Source organism: Zingiber officinale, chromosome 2A (assembly GCF_018446385.1).
Source record: "Zingiber officinale cultivar Zhangliang chromosome 2A, Zo_v1.1, whole genome shotgun sequence".
Taxonomy (NCBI): domain Eukaryota; kingdom Viridiplantae; phylum Streptophyta; class Magnoliopsida; order Zingiberales; family Zingiberaceae; genus Zingiber; species Zingiber officinale.
In genome coordinates, this window is record NC_055988.1 from 113,928,003 (window position 1) to 113,946,878 (window position 18,876).

At 39.3% G+C, this 18,876-nt stretch overlaps 1 long non-coding RNA gene across 2 annotated transcripts; it reads right to left on the minus strand.

Moving 5' to 3' along the window:
- Positions 1-4,213: 4,213 nt before the first annotated feature.
- On the minus strand, positions 4,214-6,652 carry LOC122039905. Of its 2 annotated transcripts, none has more exons than XR_006128434.1 (4): positions 6,252-6,652; positions 6,032-6,150; positions 5,817-5,937; positions 4,214-4,262 (listed from the first exon to the last, which is right to left on the minus strand). It is a non-coding gene; the product is annotated as an uncharacterized LOC122039905 (long non-coding RNA). The 2 variants fall into 2 exon arrangements; XR_006128433.1 differs by lacking the exon at positions 4,214-4,262 and adding an exon at positions 4,948-5,429.
- Between the last annotated feature and the right edge of the window lie 12,224 nt (positions 6,653-18,876).

Consider the following 18,876-nt stretch of genomic DNA (forward strand, 5'->3'; position numbering starts at 1 on the left):
TGACTCTCTGGCATGTCAGGCAGGTACTGACATATTTGGCAACGTCTCTTTTGAGTTCAGACCACCAGAACTTCTGTTTCACGTCTTGGTACATCTTGGTGGAACCAGGATGCATGGAGTAAGGGGTACTGTGGGCTTCTTCTAAAATCTTCTTTCTCAACTCTTCGTCATTGGGGACACAAAGGCGATTCCCCTGGTAGAGGATTCCACTATTTGATACTCAAAACTCTGAATTTCCTTTTTCTTGTATCCCTTGCTTGATATTTTGGATATCTGGATCTTCACTTTACTTTCTCTGTATATCCTCAAGCAGGGTTGACTCTAAGGTCAATGCAGAGAGTTGCCCATAAATAATTTCCATTCCAAAATCTGTCAACTCCTTTTGCAGTGGCAGGGCTAATGATGACAAAGACATCAGGGATGCACTGGATTTTCTGCTTAGTGCATCTGCCACTTTGTTAGCATTGCCTGGGTGGTAGAGGATTTCACAGTCATAGTCTTTGACCAACTCTAGCCACCTGCATTGTCTCATGTTTAAATCTTTCTGGGTGAAGAAATACTTTAAACTCTGATGGTCTGTGAAGATTCTACACTGGACTCCATACAAGTAATGTCACCAGAGTTTCAGTGCAAAGACCACAGCTGCCAACTCAAGATCATGAGTGGGGTAATTCTTCGCATAATCTTTGAGTTGTCTGGAAGCATAAGCTATCACTTTTTCTTCTTGCATGAGTACAGCTCCTAGGCCCATCTTGGAAGCATCACTGTAGATGTCAAAGCTCTTGTCGCTAGCTGGGACAGTCAGAATTGGAGCAATGGTCAGCCTCTTTTTCAGCTCTTGAAAACTCTGCTCACACTTGTCTGTCCATTCAAATTTCTTGTTCTTTCTGGTCAAGGCCGTTAGTGGAGAGGCTATCCTGGAAAAGTCCTCCACGAATTTCCTGTAGTACCCAGCTAAACCAAGGAAGCTTCTGATCTCCCTGGCATTCTTGGGTCTACTCCAGTTGTTGACCGCTTCTATTTTGGCTGGATCCACTTGGATACCTTATTTAGAAATTATGTGACCTAGAAACGCCACCTGGTTTAACCAGAATTCGCACTTTGAGAATTTAGCATAAAGATGTTTCTGCTGTAGCGTCTGCAGCACTATTCTCAAGTGTGTGTCATGCTCCTCAGGGGTCCTTGAATAGACTAGGATGTCGTCGATAAATACGATGACAAATTTGTCAAGGTATTCTCTGAACACTCTGTTCATTAAGTCCATGAAGACCGCTGGTGCATTAGTCACACCAAAATGCATGACTACAAACTCGTAGTGTTTGTATCTGGTCCTGAAAGCCGTTCTGGGCATATCCCTTTCTTTCACTTTCAGCTGATGGTACCCAGAGCGCAGGTCTATCTTTGATAACACTGTTGCCCCTCTCAACTGATCAAATAAGTCGTCGATCCTGGGAAGGGGGTATTTATTCTTGATTGTCACTTGATTCAGAGCTCTATAATGTATGCACATCCGCATAGATCCGTCCTTCCTGACCACAGGAATAACATCCAGTCTTACCTAAAAGACAGGCTCATGGATGTGTTCTCCCGCATTTGGGACAGGGAGGGAACTTGGTCTGCTTGTTTGCTGGTCCTCCCTTCTGGTTACCTCCTGAGTTCCACTGCTTTCTTTACTACCCTTGCCTTTCCAGTTCTGTTTACTTGACTGGGATTTCTGGCTCCCCACTGTCTTGTCTTCGGTCTTGACTGGCTTGTGTTGCGCTCGTTGTGCTTTGATGTTGTTCAGGTAGTGCTCAGCAACTAATGCCCTACTGATCAGCTCTTCACCAGTCTGGGGCTGATGAGCTCCACTACTCACATTCAGTGCTATCTGTGGTCTCAGCATTCTGAGCATCAATCTGACTCGCTCATTCTCTGTACTTACTAGCTCTGGGCAGAGACGAGCTAGTCTGTTGAACTTCTTGACTGCTTCTTCCACTGACAGGTCACCTTGTTTGAACTCTATAAATTCCTCATAGTGCTTGTTGGTGATATGTAGGTGAAAGAACTCTTCATAAAACTCTGACTGAAAATCAGCCCAGCTCATCTGATTGGTTGCCCTCTTGGTCTTTGTCCTCTCCCACCACATACGAGCATCAGCAACTAATGCCCTACTGATTATAAGAAGTATGAGTAAAGAAAAAGGCCAAGGTCTGGTTAGAAAAGATAACAAGTAAATTAAAGTAAGAGGCTGATACCCGACTTCTGAGGTTGTCGTTAAACAAATCCAGGTGACCAATTCCGATGTCTTGCCCCTGGTAAGACCAAGGTCTTTATCCTCATAGGACTGGAGGCTCGCTACCTTAGTCACTATTAGAGAACGCGCATAAGATGGTACTAAGTCTGGGCCCAAGAAAGAGAAGAAGAAAGTTAAGTATTAATTTAAAGTATAAGGCTAAAAGTAAATGAAACAAGTATCACCTATGTTTAGAATTAACCAAGTTTAGCTCTTTTAATTCTAAGCATACCGTATTAGTTTTCATTTGCTTTCCTTATGAGTTATTGAGCATGATTAGCTTTATTTCCAGCATGCAGATTTATGCTTGTAGATCATGAGTATGCAGATTTATTCTTATATCATGAGTATGCAGATTTATTCTTATATCATGAGTATGCAGATTTATTATTATATCATGAATATGTAGATTATTTTAGTGTTTTGCTATAGATGAGCATGTGTAGCTTTTCTTTTTAGCATTTCAGTTTTAGCATCCTTTGCATCTTATGCACTTCGAGTTTTTGTGAGATAGTTTAGTACTTACTAAACATTTCGCTTATAGATTTATTTTCCTCCTACTGCAGATAAAGGAAAAGCTAAAGTATAAAGTGGAACGCGACAAGGAGGATGCATGATGGATGGTGTGTGATGTTGAACTATGGAAGCCTCGGGACCTGGCTAAGAAGTTGTTTAGAGTCCGTTAATATTATTAGAGAAGTTGAGATTGTTAAAGAGTTATTTCCTTTTCTTATGTGGCTAATTGAGTATGTTCCGCATGATTAGTTTGGTTGTTTTTTCATTCTTGGAGCTTTATTCATTTGTTATTGCTAAAATAATTTTTTTTATTTGTTGTGTCTTATTACTGCGTGGTTGTGAAATATATCTACCAGGCGCATGTGGCTGATGGTTTATTATGCATGTATTGATGATTATTGTCACCGGTACAGGAGAGATTCTGCCGAAATTTTTCGGTAGGACTTTATCTGGGGCCGTGATAAATTAAGTGTTGCTAATAATAGCATAAGTAACACTAGTAAGTAGAGTAATAGATAGGTAACGACCTCCTCAGAGTAGTAGTAAGGAGGTGGATCGTTATATAAAATCCTTATTTCGTTACAGTTTTTAGGTAGTGCTGCTGTTGACGTTTAATTCCCTTAGCCTCACTCGAGAGAAGACTGTGCTGTTTTTCTTCTTACTTTTAAAAGTTGATGGCACCGATGGAGGTGGATAGGGCAGATGGGAGTACTTCCAATCAGCTGAGGCCACTGTCTTGCACTCCAAACGTCCTCCATCGAGCACATGGCTCCGCGCGCGGTCGACCGGAAACCATCCGATCAACCTTGCTTGGAGTTCACTCCTCCAAGACTTCTCGTTACCTAAGGTTACCACCCCCTAGGATTTACTTCATCTAGCTTCACTCACCAGAACCTAAGGTTACAACCCCTTAGGATTTTCTCCACTTGGCTTCACTCACGAAGACTCAGTATTCGGCTACCCAGGGATCAAGTCCTCCAGATCTATCCACCTGGCTTCCACGACATACCGAGATTTTCCTTGTCACACCCGAGGTAGTCCCTGCTCGAATAAATTTCGATAGCATCTCCCCTGTACGGGTGACAATATGAATCCAGAATACATATATCTAAACCATCGGCCCACACGGCCGGAACAATACACACAAATAGAAACAATCCACGCAATTATAATCAACATTCCACACAGTTATAATATGAACAATCCACAACAAAGAAAGACGATATAAAATCATCACAAATATATGTATAACATCCTACTCCACTACAACGAAGAAAACGAAATCTACGAAGTAATGAAAATATCCGCAGCGGAAAACCAAAAGTAGTAAACCCAAGTGTTCGATATAAAGTCCACAATACAAAACCCACATCACAAGTATATAAGATGCAAAAGCAAAACATATCCTGACAACAGGAAATCCTCGCGATAAAGGGGGCTAGCGACCGGAATATCTCCCGACGGCATCAACCTGAAAGATAGTAATATAACGGTGTGAGTCCAAAGAACTCAGCAGGTAATCCAATAGATATGTATAGCAACATATAACTACCAGCAATCATCCTACGGTACAGTATCCTAACAGTACAATATATAGTACAGTCTCCTAACAGTAAACAAGTATGCATAACTGAATAAACTGCAGTAACCGACAATACTAGTGTGCAATTGTAATCCCTCGCTAAGAAGAATCAAATATTAATTTGTATGTAGCCATAAGTGGGATAAAGATAGTCATAAAAATATAGTATATAGTAGATACAGCAAGTACATCTTTCCTCAGTGAACATCAATCCCATGTTAAAACAGATGCAATTTAACAAACATAGTGAAGGATCATTAAGAGGAATTAGCAGTTTCTGGGGCAAGTTATAAATGGTCGGCCAATGTAAAGGTTTTCAGTCATGAAGGTTATTCGTTCTTAGCAGCTTTACTGAGGTTCCCTCAACGATTATTAGGCCTATGCAGAGAAAATAACATCACCTCAAAGCACAGGCAGCTACCACGCTGCAGTCACACTACCCATGAGCGGACCAGCGGAGCACTACAGAGCTACTGCCATACACACCCTACTGTGCTGTGCCACTACCCATGCAGTGAACATGTTGTGTGCAGGCCCATGTAGCCGGCCGACGAGCTCAACAATAATGGAGTCGTCAATCGCCAAGCATGCAATCATGCGGGATGGTGCATGATGCTACAGTATGTCATACTTGAACATAACCTCCTCCGTATACGTGTGTGCCAAAAAGGTAAACACACACACACACACACACACACACATATATATATATATAACCAAGCATAAATCCAACAACACATATCAAGTAGGTATAGCAACTAATCCAATGGACAGAACTACCATATATACATATCCATCTCTATAAACATAGATACACATGGTAAAAGATAAAAGCATCCAGTTCTAATGTAAAGCAACTAACAGTAGATGCATCCGATAGGTATCAACTAAGCTAAGACCAGGGAAGAGATAAATCTATCGACTACCACTAGCAATTATATATAAACCACACATATCATAAGACAATATCAAAAAGATAAGTCAAAGGGTACCCGCCTCAAATAGAAGGTACAATCAAGCGATTCAAAGTCGAGACGCCCGTCTCGAATCAGAGTCCTGTGTCAAACAAACAATATATATATTTTATTTAGCTAAATTCAAATGAATAGCTAAATAAAATCCCTAAAACTAAATTAGAGCAAAACCCTAATCAAGTCAATAGCATCCTACCTAAATAAAATCTAACGGTCAATTAGGGTTAGTTACCTAATCCCTAATCACCAGTTAGATTAGAAACATAAACTTAAATTAAATCTAATAATTGACTAGGGTTAATTGTCTTAACCCTAATCATTCTATTAGATTAATTTAAGTAATTAAATCTAATCACACTAATCATGTAATCAAATTATCCATAATGCAATACATAAATCTAAAATAACTGTTCTACAACAAGATCAAGAACCCTACATACATCATGTACTCAATTACTCCTACAAATACCTTAATCTCCAACCTCTGCTATTGATTTGCAACCAAAGAGGTGTTGCTGGAAAACAAGGTGATCTGCTAGACCAGATAAGAATACCCCACCGAACAGAACAACCTACTGGATTCCACTCCACTGTTCGGATCAAGAAAAAGGAAATCACATATTCAACCAAGCATTCCAAATTCAAGCAACAACCTATCTCAAGAAACAATCTATTGCACCTTACCTCCTCCTCTATAGTCGCCGGTGGTAATCACATATCCGGCGAGGCAAACCTAGCTAACAATGATGAGGGCTAGAATCTATCAGCTCCTCTACCTCCAAGATCACTGTTATGGCCGTCCACTGGAGTGAGAAAGAAGAACCGGTGACAGAGCTAGGCACAACACATTCTTGGCAATGAACAGAGAGTATCGGGAAGAAGTAGTGAAGGCAAAGGTTGTTACCTCACCCACATTGCCGGTGCTGGACAGATCGGACGCTGATAGCCTTAATTTCTCTCCAATTGAAGCGATTTGGGGGCGGTGATGGAAAAACCTTCACAGTCGCTTGTCGAGGCCGAAGAGAAAAAGAAACTCAAGAAGAGAAGGGCACAGATCGACTGGGAATGACGCACCTCCAGCCCCCTCCGTGCCCTAGCCTCCACGCCTTCATTGATCGGGCACAGGAAACACCAGAGAAGAAATCACTGGACCAAAGATAGACTGGACTCCGTCGTTTCCCATCGAGCTTCGACGACCTGGTCCTCCGACAATGCGATGGGGACGATCGCCACAAATCCGTCCGCGAGAAAGAGAGAACAGAGAGAGATCGGAGTCGGGGGAGAAGAGGGAAAAGAGTTCGGGTATCGGCGATAGGTTTAGGGAAATGAAATAAAAAAAGAAAAGAATATTTATATTAAAACATTTCCAAACTTAAGTGGATATCCCAAAACAGGTTTTATCCGTACCCGAAATTAATCCCCTCAAAACTCGTCGTACGAGCTCCGAAAAATTCCCAGAAAATTTCTAAAAATTCCGAAAAAATTTTATAAGGCTATTTCTCAAATAACCCTATTATTTAAATTTTTCGATATCTCACATTCTCCCCTACTAATAAAATTTGGTCCCCAAATTTCGCTATAACCAACAGAAAACACTATAATATAACCAAACAGTATAAATGCTGAAAGAAACTCTAATCCACATACCTCAAGTAAACAGATGAGGATATCGAGCTCGGATCGTATCCTCCAGCTCCCAAGTAGTCTCCTCGTCAGAATAATACTACCATCCGACATTGACCAGTCGGACTATCTTGTTCCACAACTGACGCTCCCTATGGTCTAGAATCCGTACCGGAATGTCCTCGTAAGTGACGTCAGACTGAATATGAACTGATATATCTGACAGAACCTGTGCCGGATCAGATACGTATCTCCTCAGCATAGATACATGGAATACATCGTGAATGCCAGCTAGAGATGGTGGTAGTGCCAAACGGTAAGCTACTGCTCCAATCCTCTCCAAGATCTGGAATGGCCCAATATATCGTGGAGCTAACTTACCTCGAAGACCAAATCTCTTCACCCCTTTCGTGGGTGAAACTCTCAAAAATACATAATCACCAATAGAGAACTCCAGGGGTCTCCGTCGCCGATCAGCATAACTCTTCTGACGGTCCTGAGCCTCTGACATCCTCCGTCTGATAATACGAATTAACTCTGCATCCTGCTGGGCTCTCTGAGGTCCTAGCAACTGGGCCTCCCCAACCTCCTCCCAGAGGGTGGGTGCCCGACAAGGTCTACCATACAACGCCTCAAACGGTGCCATCTGGATAGCCGAATGATAGCTGTTGTTGTAGGCGAACTCCACTAATGGCAGGTGGTCCTTCCAGTTGCCTCCGAAGTCCATAACACAAGACCTCAGCAAATCCTCCAAAGTCTGAATAGTCCGCTCTGACTGCCCATCTATCTGCGGATGGAATGCCGTACTGAAACGAAGCTGTGTGCCCAAGGCCTGCTGCAGACTCTGCCAGAATCGAGATGTGAACCGTGAATCTCTATCAGATATAATGCTCAACGGAACTCCATGCAATCTGATAATCTCTCGACAGTATAACTCAACTAATCGATCTAGAGAATCAGTCTTCCGGATCGCTAAAAAAATTATGCGGATTTGGTTAATCGGTCAACGATTACTCAAATCGCATCATGGCATCGTCGAGTCCTAGGTAATCCTACCACAAAATTCATAGTAATGTGCTCCCACTTCCACTCTGGAATAGGGATCCTCTGAAGTAAACCAGCAGGTCTCTGGTGCTCGGCCTTCACCTGCTGACAGGCAAGACATCTAGCTACAAACTCCGCGATGTTATTCTTCATACCGTTCCACCAATAGGAACGCCTCAAATCGCGATACATACGAGTTCCACCTAGGTGGATAGAAAATCTAGAACGATAAGCCTCCTGAAGTAACTCCTCCATGATCGGGTGAGACTGAGGTGCTGGTTAAACCTAGGAAAACGTACGGGTTCCACTGTACAAAAATTTTTGTACAAGTGTCGAACCTTTCCTTAAATAACCTATTGTGTTATTTAGAAGTTAAATAAGGAATCACAGACGGAACTTAAGATCATTGATTCCAAATTTAACTTATCTATTCTTAATAGTTTAGATTTGAATCGCAAGCGGAACTTAACACTATTGATTCAAATCTACCTAGGTTATTAATTCCATAAATATTAATTTCCAAAATTGGCTTCCAGGACTGCATGGCGAGGCACATGGCCTTCTTGGATATGGGAGCAACCACCACCGCCTAGGCAAAGCCTTTTAAGGAAAGCTAATATTTATTTCCTTAAATAACTCTAGGTTAACCAAAAGGAACAATCGAATCACAAATTCGAAAAAGAAGAAAACACAAAATCGAAAAATAAATTCGATAAACTAGATCTAATTACCTCTTGTATTTAGAATTCATACAAAGAAAAATAACTAGTATAATGCGAAAGAAAAATACTAGTTATACCTTCTCTTTGTAAGCTAATGACCTCGAGATCTTCTGCCGTATTCCTCGCCTCGCCTTGGACGTCGTGTGGGCGACGATCCTCCAAGATGAACACCACCCAAAGGCTTCCTCCTTATTCTTCTAAAATCCGGCCACCACCACCACCAAGGAGAAGAGAGCAAAGGGAGAGGAAGAAGGGAGAGGGCCGACCACACCAAGAGATCACCCAAGCAAAAGAATAAGAGTTGTGTCTCATGAAGCCCCCTCACCCCTTCTTTTATATTACTTGCCCAAGGCAATACAAAAAATAAAATCATCCAAGAGTTTTTCCTTTTCCCTTTTTATTTTTCCTTTTCTTTCCTCTTGGTTGAATCAATCACCAATCAATGGTTATGATCAATCCTATTTGGTTTAGGATTGAATTTGGTTTAATCCTATTGGTCGGCCCTTGCTTGGGCACCAAGTAAGGTGGCCGACCACAATTAAAAGGAAAGGAAAAATAATTTTTTAAAAATTTTACAAGAAGAAATCCTCTTATAAAATTTACAAGCTCTCTTTCCTAAAGTAGGAGTTAAAAAAGGAAAGTTTCTAAAAATTAAAATCATGTTTTAAATTTAAAAACTCTCTTATAAAATTTCCTTTTTAAACATAGTAATAGAAAATTTAAATTTTAAAACTTCTTTTCCCTTTTTTCTTAAACGATGAGGATGGTTAAAAAAGGAAAGTTTTAAAATCTTTTAAACTCTCTATTTAAACATGTGGCCTAATTCAAATAAGGAAAGTTTTAAAAATTAAAATCTCTCTTTTAAAACTTATAGTTTTCTACAAAGAGAAGATTTTAAAAATTCAAAACAACCCTCCCTTTTTGAATTATTATGGTCGGCCCCTACAAGCTTGGTCACCAAGCTATAGGGCCGACCCCTTCAAGAGGATGTGGTCGGCCATTGCTTGGTCACCAAGCAATGGTCTGGCCCCCTTCTTGGACACCAAGAAGAGTCTTACATTTGGATGGACTTGAGGCTATAATGAGGCTACGACAGGGACCTAGAGGAGAAATTGGTTTTGGCCTTTCGATGAGTTTGAGTATCCCGTGTTCGCCCTGAACACACAACTCAAGTTCATCGATAATAACTCATTCCACTAGAGAGTTATTACCGCACTACCGCACCAATCCCAAATTACGTTATGGGCTCCTTCTTATCATGAGTGTGTTAGTCTCCCTGTGTTTAAGATTACGAATGTCCACTAATTAAGTAAGTTACTGACAACTCGCTTAATTAATATCTAGCTACAAGAGTAGTACCACTCAACTTTATTGTCATGTCGGACTAGGTACACCTGCAGGGTTTAACATGACAATCCTTATGAGCTCCTCTTGGGGACATTCTCAACCTAGATAACTAGGACACAGATTCCTTCTATAATCAACAACACACACTATAAGTAATATCATTTCCCAACTTATCGGGCATATTGATTTATCGAGCCAAACCTCACCCTTTGATAAATCAAAGAAATAAATATTAAATATATGTGCTTGTTATTATATTAAGATTAAGAGCACACACTTCCATAATAACTAAGGTTTAGTTCTTTTACTAAGTCAGTACAAAAAGAGCATATCTAAATGATCCTACTCAATACACTTAAAGTGTATTAGTGTAATTTATTAGTCAAGATAAACTAATACTTAATTACACTACGACTATACTGATAGTTTGTTCCTTTCTATCTTAGTCGCGAGCAACTGTTTATAATTTATAGAGAACTGACAACATGATCTTCTGAGTATGACACCACACTCCATGTTGTCTACTATATAAATTAATTGAACAATTACATTTAATAAATAAATGCAGATATTGACCAATGTGATTCTTTTACTTTAACAAATAAATGTTTACAAAAGCTAGGCTTTTAGTATACACTCTAACATAAGGTACACATAATCTGCCTCGAAAATAAACAATACCCTCGTCATCTCGTGTAAACTCAGTCTGCTGTCCGGAAGCTATCTGGCTGCCAATGAACTGTAAATGCTGATCTCTAGCCTGGGCCTCTCGAATCCTCATCTTGATCGACGACTGAACAACCATGGTAACAAGAATACCTTGCTCTGTCTGTCCCTGCTCCTCAAGGCCTAACTCGGAGAATCCCTGAATCAAGTCCGTGACTAAAACTCGGTGACAAGCTAAAGGCCCTCTGGACTTCCTGCTAAGTGCATCAGCAACCACATTAGCTTTACCCGGATGGTAGCTAATAGTACAATCATAATCCTTCAGGAACTCCATCCATCTCCTCTGTCGGAGATTGAGTTCCTTCTGTGTGAAAATATATTTGAGACTCTTATGATCAGTAAGAATCTTAAAAGTAATACCATAAAGATGATGTCACCAAATCTTCAAAGCAAAGATAATAGCGGTTAGCTTTAAATCATGTACTGGGTAATTCTTCTCATGCTCCTTCAACTGATGAGAAGCATAGGAGACTACCCTACCTTGTTGCATCAACACAGCGCCTAAGCCCTGAAGAGATGCGTCTGTGTAAAGTACGAATCCGTCATCACTAGAAGGTAAAACCAAAACTGGTGCTGATACTAATCCCCGCTTCAGCTCCTGGAAGCTGGTCTCACAAGCCTCTGACCACATGAACTTCACGCCTTTCCTAGTCAGACGTGTCAACGGCATAGCAATACTGGAGAAACCCTCAACAAATCGTCTATAATATCCAGCCAATCCCAAGAAACTGCGGATCTCCTGGACCGACTTCGGCTGCTCCCAACTAGTGATAGCCTCAATCTTTTGAGGATCTACTGAAATACCTCGGCTAGACACCACATGTCCCAGAAAACCAACTGAGGATAGCCAAAATGCACACTTGTTGAACTTCGCATACAGATGATGTCGTTGCAAAGTCTCCAAGACTATGCGAAGATGCTGTGCGTGTTGGTTGCTACTCGGAAAGCCTAGAGGTTCCACTGTACAAAAATTTTGTACAAAGATCTGAACCTTTTCCTAGCTACCATGTGTTCTTTTAAATTAAATTTTGGATCGCCTGCGGAACTTAACACGTTTGATCCAAAACTTAATCTATTCGTTCTTTTAGGTTTTGACTTGGGTCTCCTGCGGAACTTAACACGTTCGACCCAAATCACCTTAAGTTATTAATTCCATTAAATATTAATTTCCATAATTGGTTCCCAGTACTGACGTGGCGAGGCACACGGCCTTCTTGGATATGGGAGCAACCACCACCGACTAGACAAAACCTTTTATGGAAAGCTAATATTTAATTTTCTAAAATAACTTTAGGTTAACCGAAAAGAACAATCAAATCACAAGGAAAAGAAAAAAACAAAAGAACACAACATCGAAAAACATATTCGAAATTCTAGAATCGTAAGCCGCTTGTATTTGGTATTATTTCCATAAATAACTAGCATGATGCGGAAAGAAAAATTACTAGTTATACCTTGTAGAAAAACCTCTTGATCTTCTACCGTATTCCTCTTCTAACCTCGGACGTTGTGTGGGCAACGATCTTCCGAGATGAGAAACCACCAAGCACCTTCTTCTCCTCCTAGCTAGGTTCGGCCAAAACAAGAAAGCTCCACCAAGGAAGAAGAAAAACACCAACCAAGCTCTAAGAGATGCAAGCTTCCTCTCCTTCTTCTTCTTCTTCTTCTCCAAGTAGTATCCGGCCTCCACAAGACCTCCAAGCAATAGAGAGTTTCGGCCACCACAAAGAGGAAGAAGAGAAGAGATGATGGCCGGCCACAACACCAAGGAAAAGAGGGAGAGAAAACAATAGAGGTTGTGTCACATGAAGGCACCCTCACCCCTTCTTTTATATTCCTTGGCCTAGGCAAATTAGGAAATTTAATTACAATAAAATTTCCTCAATTTCCTTGACATGATTTAATTTAGAAAAATAAAACAAAATTTCCAAATTAAACTTCAATGGTCGGCCACATCATTGGAGAGCAAATTGGACAAGTTTTAATCAACAATTAAAACTTCCTAATTTGTTTCCGGAAATTTTAAAAATAAAATTTCTCTTTAAAAATCTCTTCATAGTTGATAAAAGAAAATTTCTATAATTTTAATTTTATCAACATGTGGATAATTTTTAAAGAGAAAATAAAATAACTCTCCAATCTACAAATAAGGAAAGAGATCTAATCTCTTTCTTTAATCTTTTGTAGATCTTTTACAAGAGAGATATTTTAATTTTAATTCTCTTTAATAAATTATTTCTTCCATATAATAAAAACTAAAATTAAAATCCCTTTTAAATTTAATTTGGCCGGCCCCCACTAGCTTGGGTTCAAGCTAGGGCCGGCCACCCAATTTTATACCTAGGCCGACCCTAGCTTGTTCACCTATTGGGTGGGTATAGAAGGTGAGTATAGGTGGGTATAGAACTCTATAAATAAGAGGCTACGATAGGACCGAGAGGAGGAATTGGTTTTGGTCTCCCGATAAAATTCGCCCTGAACACACAACTTAATTTTATCAATAACAATTCATTCCACTAGAGAATTATTATTGAACTACCGCACCAATCCCAAATTACATTTTGGGCTCCTTCGTATTATGAGTGTGTTAGTCTCCCTGTGTTTAAGATATCGAATGTCCACTAATTAAGTGAGTTACTGACAACTCATTTAATTAATTTCTTAGTCCAAGAGTAGTACCACTCAACCTTATTATCATGTCGGACTAAGTCCACCTGCAGGGTTTAACATGACAATCCTTATGAGCTCCTCTTGAGGACATTATCAACCTAGTATCACTAGGACACAGTTTCCTTCTATAATCAACAACACACACTATAAGTGATATCATTTCCCAACTTATCAGGCTTATTGATTCATCGAACTAAATCTCACCCATTGATAAATTAAAGAAATAAATATCAAATATATGTGCTTGTTATTATATTAGGATTAAGAGCACACACTTCCATAATAACTGAGGTTTTTGTTCCTTTATAAAGTCAGTATAAAAAGAACGACCTCAAATGGTCCTACTCAATACACTCTAAGTGTACTAGTGTAATTATATAGTTAAGATAAACTAACACCTAATTACACTACGACCTTCCAATGGTTTGTTCCTTTCCATCTTAGTCGTGAGCTACTGTTTATAATTTATAAGGAACCGATAACATGATCTTCTGTGTGTGACACCACACACCATGTTATCTACAATATAAATTAATTGAGCAACTACATTTATCATAAATGTAGACATTTGACCAATGTGATTCTTATTTCTAGATAAATGTTTATACCAAAAGCTAGGCTTTTAGTATACACTCTAACAGTGCGTGCTCCTCCTCAGAACGCGAATTGATCAATATATCATCGATAAACACAATAACAAATTGATCTAGGTACTCTAGAAAGATACGGTTCATCAAATCTATAAATAATGCAGGAGCATTGGTAAGCCCAAATGACATTACCAAAAACTCATAATGTCCGCATCTGGTGCGGAATGTTGTCTTCTGAATATCAGAATCTCTGACTCTCAGCTGATGATATCCGGACCATAGATCAATCTTGGAATACACCGATGTATCCCTGAGCTGATCAAATAAATCCTCAATTCGTGGCAAGGGGTACTTATTTCTGATGGTTACTGCATTCAGCTGCTTATAATCGATGCACAACCTCAGAGTACCATCATTCTTCTTGACGAATAGTACAGGAGAACCTCACGGAGATACACTTGGGCGAATAAATCCCCTATCCAATAACTCCTGGAGTTGAACCTTCAGTTCGTTCAACTCTTTCGGTGCCATACGATAAGGAGCTTTCGATGTTGGTGCAGTCCCTGGAATCAGCTCAATAGCAAACTCCACTTGCCTTCGGGGAGGCAAACTTGGTAGCTCGTCTGGAAAAACGTCTGGATACTCTCGGACCACCGGAAGGTCTGAGAGATGAGGACTACTGCTGTCGTCAGCATTAATCAAAGATAATATAAATCCTTGACATCCATGTGATAGCAGTTTCTGCGCCTGCATCGTAGAAATGGTCGATATCACATCGTCTCTGATGCTAGTGAAATCCCAAGAGGGTTGGTTCGGCGGTCGAAATGTGACCACCCTCTTCTGGCAATCAACTGTGGTATGATATGCAGACAGCCAATCCATGCTAAGGATAATGTTGAACTCGACCATCTCCAGTACTAACAAATCTACAGTGAGTATAATGCTACCAAAATCTAACGGACAACCTCTGACCTCCTGAGTGACATCCAAGGTATCACCAGATGGTAAAGAGACGGTCATGTTAGAGTGTATACTAAAAGCCTAGCTTTTGGTATAAACATTTATCTAGAAATAAGAATCACATTGGTCAAATGTCTACATTTATGATAAATGTAGTTGTTCAATTAATTTATATTGTAGATAACATGGTGTGTGGTGTCACACACAGAGGATCATGTTATCAGTATCTTATAAATTATAAACAGTAGCTCACGACCATAATGGAAAGGAATAAACCATTGGAAGGTCGTAGTGTAATTAGGTATCAGTTTATCTTGACTGTATAATTACACTAGTACACTCAGAGTGTATTGAGTAGGACCATTTGAGGTCGTTTCTTTTATACTGACTTTATAAAGAAACAAAGACCTCGGTTATTATGGAAGTGTGTGCTCTTAATCCTAATATAATAACAAGCGCATATATTTAATATTTATTTCTTTAATTTATCAATGGGTGAGATTTAGTTCGATAAATCAATAAGCCCGATAAGTTGGGAAATGGTATCACTTATAGTGTGTGTTGTTGATTATAAAAGGAAACTGTGTCCTAGAGATACTAGGTTGATAATGTCCTCAAGAGGAGCTCATAAGGATTGTCATGTTAAACCCTGCAGGTGGACTTAGTCCGACATGATAATAAGGTTGAGTGGTACTACTCTTGGACTAAGATATTAATTAAATGAGTTGTCAGTAACTCACTTAATTAGTGGACATTCGATATCTTAAACACAGGGAGACTAACACACTCATAATAAGAAGGAGCCCAAAAATGTAATTTGGGATTGGTGCGGTAGTTCAATAATAGTTCTCTAGTGGAATGAATTATTATTGATAAAATTAAGTTGTGTGTTCGGGGCGAACACGGGATGCTTAATTTTATCGGGAGACCAAAACCAATTCCTCCTCTCGGTCCCTATCGTAGCCTCTTATTTATAGAGTACTATACCCACCTATACCCACCTTCATACCCATGAGAAAGGGGCCGGCCAAGCTAGCTTGTGGTTCAAGCTAGGGCCGGCCAAGCCTTGGTTCATGGGAGGCCGGCCCTAGCTTGGACCCAAGCTTAGGTGGCCGGCCCCCATTAAATTAAAAAGAATTTTAATTTTAATTTGTATTATGTGGAAGATATAATTTATTACAGAGAATTAAAATTAAAATATCTCTCTTTAAAAAGATCTACAAAAAGATTAAAAGAAAGAGATTAGATCTCTTTCCTTATTTGTAGATTGGAAAGATATTTTATTTTTTCTCTCTGAAAAATTATTCACATGTTGAAAATTAAAATTATAGAAATTTCTTTTTATCAACCATGAAGGGATTTTAAAAGGAAATTTTATTTTTTAAAATTTCCAAAGACAAAAAAGAAAGTTTTAATTGTTGATTAAAATTATCCTATTTGCTCTAGATGAGGTGGCCGGCCACATACAATTAATTAGGAAAAATTTATTTAATTTTTTCTTAATTAAATTGTTGTCAAGGAAAGTTTAGGAAAATTTATTATAAATAAATTTCCTTATTTGCCAAAGCCAAGGAATATAAAAGAAGGGGTAGGGGTGCCTTCATGGTGAACAACCTCTATTATTTTTCTCCCTCTTTTCCTTGGTGTGGTGGCCGGCCCTTCCCTTTCTCTCTTCTCCTCTTGTTGGCCGAAACCTATCTTCTTGGTGGAGCTTTTGTTTGTGGCCGGATCAAGGAAGGAGAAGAAGGAGAGAAAGCAAGTCTCATCTCTAGCATCCCTTGGAGCATTGGTGGTGGCCGAAATTATTCATCCTTGAAGAAAATTATTGTGGCCGGCCATCCTCTTCCTTTCTTCCTCTTTTGTGGTGGCCGAAACTTATCTCTTGCTTGGAGTTCTTGTGGTGGCCGGATACTACTTGGAGAAGAAGAAGAAGAAGGAGAGAAAGCTTGTATCCCTTGGAGCTTGGTTGGTGTTTTGTTCTTCGTCCTTGGTGAAGCTTCTTTGTGTTGGCCGAACCTAGCTAGGAGAAGAAGAAGGTGCTTGGTGGTTTCTCATCTCGGAAGATCGTTGCCCACACAACGTCCGAGGTTAGAAGAGGAATACGTAGAAGATCAAGAGGTTTTTCTACAAGGTATCTCTAGTAATTTTTCTTTCCGCATCATACTAGTTATTTATGGAAATAATACCAAATACAAGAGGCTTACGATTCTAGAATTTCGAATATGTTTTTCGATGTTGTGTTCTTTTATTTTTTTTCTTTTTCTTGTGATTTGATTGTTCTTTTCGGTTAACCTAAAGTTATTTTAGGAAATTAAATATTAGCTTTCTATAAAAGGTTTTGTCTAGTCGGTGGTGGTTGCTCCCATATCCAAGAAGGCCGTGTGCCTCGCCACGTCAGTACTGGGAACCAATTATGGAAATTAATATTTAATGGAATTAATAACTTAAGGTGATTTGGGTTGAACGTGTTAAGTTTCGCAGGAGATCCAAGTCAAAACCTAAAAGAACAAATAGATTAAGTTTTGGATCAAACGTGTTAAGTTCCGCAGGCGATCCAAAATTTAATTTAAAAGAACACATGGTAGCTAGGAAAAGGTTCAGACCTTTGTACAAAATTTTTGTACAGTGGAACCTCTAGGTTTTCCGAGTAGCAACCAACAATTGGTATCAGAGCTAGGGTTTTGCCTCTGTGTATTTGGTATTAGTTTAATTATGCACATGTCATACATAATTTAGGCAGGATAATAGTAGGATGTACTAACTTTGTGGATGCAGGATCCAACTATTATGGCTTTTAGTTATTATGTGTGTGATTGGACCCTTGGACATGTCAAGGGCATTTATATGTGTGCATGATTGTATTATAAAATACAGCAGGAGCTGTATTTAGTTTTATTAGGATTTTATTTTTTGATCTAGATACATGTACATTCCTTTTATGGAATATAGGATCAAAATGTAAAATTCTATTTATGTCATGGATCGAATCTTGCAGCGTGGAACCTTCTAAGGACCGGAGGCAGAGGAACTAGGAGCAAGATGGATGCGCAACTAGACCCGATGGCGGTGGCCAAATATGGCGTGACTTGGGATGACAACACACTGAGGATAACTAGAGATAAAAGCCATAATAGTTGAAAATTAGATTTTCTATTTATTGCTTTTATATTGTTGTTGTGCATATTATTAGTAGGCTAGCATAGTTAAAATTCCTCATTTATAAATAACTAAGTGGGAGAGGGATTTTTAAGTAAATCCCATGGTCTCCATTATTGGTTTGTAAGTGATGCAAACAAGCTTGCGCGTTGGTGCCTGCCTCCATAACGGATGAGCTTGTTTGTGGATCACTAGAACAGACTTCCAATTTTGGATGACTATAGGAAGTTAATTAAGAGCGTGTGATCTTCCCCAACGGAAGGGCATAATCTTATTAATGGACTTAGTGTCAAGTAATGGTATACACTTAGACACATTTAATAGTATCCTCCCCAACGGAGTCACTACTATCACTTGTGTGACCAAAGGGAAACCAACTATTGATTTGTCATAAAACTAGATTGGCAATATAATAAAATTAATAAACCCCTCTTACAAATGTTTGAATTTGTATATGTCCACACTAACGTGGCATACAAGATTCATGGTGTTTGAGGTAATTTTATTTGTCAAAAAGTTATATTGACAAGATAGTCAATGGGTAAAACCCTCCTCTTACAAATGATGAATTTGTATACGTCCACACTAACGTGGCATGCAAAATTCACGGTGTTTGAGGTGTTGGTGAATTTAAATAATATTGTTTGAGGAATCAATGTTATTTTAAATTTAAAGAGTTTTGACCAAATAT